The sequence below is a fragment of the Cariama cristata genome, unplaced genomic scaffold (genome assembly GCF_000690535.1).
Source record: "Cariama cristata isolate BGI_N322 unplaced genomic scaffold, ASM69053v1 scaffold31859, whole genome shotgun sequence".
NCBI lineage: Eukaryota > Metazoa > Chordata > Aves > Cariamiformes > Cariamidae > Cariama > Cariama cristata.
This window is the reverse complement of record NW_009638044.1, coordinates 37131-38399: the sequence shown is the minus strand read 5'-3', so window position 1 is coordinate 38399 and position 1269 is coordinate 37131.

Here is a 1269-nt window from a genome sequence, read left to right as displayed (position 1 = left end):
CTGCTGACAATTTCTGGACAATGAGCAATTTTTCTCTGTTTTTCACAGAAATCCAATTAATTTTTAGGGCTACAGAGCTGTATTGTTGCATTTATCCTATTCTTCTGACCAAACACCTAAGTCATCAACTCAAGCAGCCCCGCAGCTCGCTGTACGAGTGTCCTTCCGCAGGTAGGGTACAGCAGCAGGAACCAATAACCTCCAATTACCATCCCCTCTGCACGTCAATAGGCATGGTTGCACACAGCTGCATCTACACACACTCTTTAGAAGTGCATTCATTCAAGACTTGCCCCCCTATTTTAAAACATATGAATTGGTGGAGGAGAACTTACTTACATTACTTTGCAACCTAACATCTGATTTTTTTTTTCCCCAGGTTTTCAAATGGTCTCACATGAAAATCAGTGGCAAATATTCAGTTATTATTTTTGAATATCAAACAAGCTGAAGTAATCCTGTGAGTTATTTGTGAGTCATAAGTATTTGATGGTGCTAAATGTGTCCAACACTGCCTAAGAGAAGAGCAGGATGGATCAGGCATTGTCACAAGGACAAAAAGAAGTGATGTGTTTTGCCAGCAATGGTGCTTTAGTCATATTTGAATAGCTGCCTTGCATGTCTGTCTTTGGATATAAGTAGCTGAGAGGTGTTTATAAACACTTCAAAATAACAGTGGGTAGAAAATAGCCAAAATGTACATATTGAATTTGTGTCTGGAGTCTCCAGACACTTCACCACACTGGATACCCACTTTTAGCGCTGGAAGGGGAATAAAACTGAGAGTGAGTGGAACAAGTCACTGCCTTGTTACGTTACAGCAATGCAATTTCTGTTCATTATAATTATTCTACAGCAACCTGGGAACATCTAAACAATTTAACATTAAAATAGCCTAAAAGAGGCTAGTTTTAGTCTATGAAAAGGTTTTCTAGACATCACTGGCATTATCATTTACTGGCAATACCAAATGCAAACACACAGCTGCTTTTACATCCCAGTCCTCCCTGCAGACAAATAGCTGTGCCCCCACACAATCAATTAAAGGTAACTACAGCCCAAACGGTCAGGACTTTGACCCCCCTGGTCTGGCACTGCGGCAGGAGCAGTAATGCCAGTTAAAAGCAGCAGCTTCTAAGCAGCCAGCCATTCCCAAACAGCAATCTTCTCAGAGAAGCACACGGGGTGCTCAGCATCAGTGAAGAGTCTGGTTGAGCCAGAGGTTTGGGTATTGCCAGGGCTGGGTCCTGAAAAATCAGCTGCCATTCC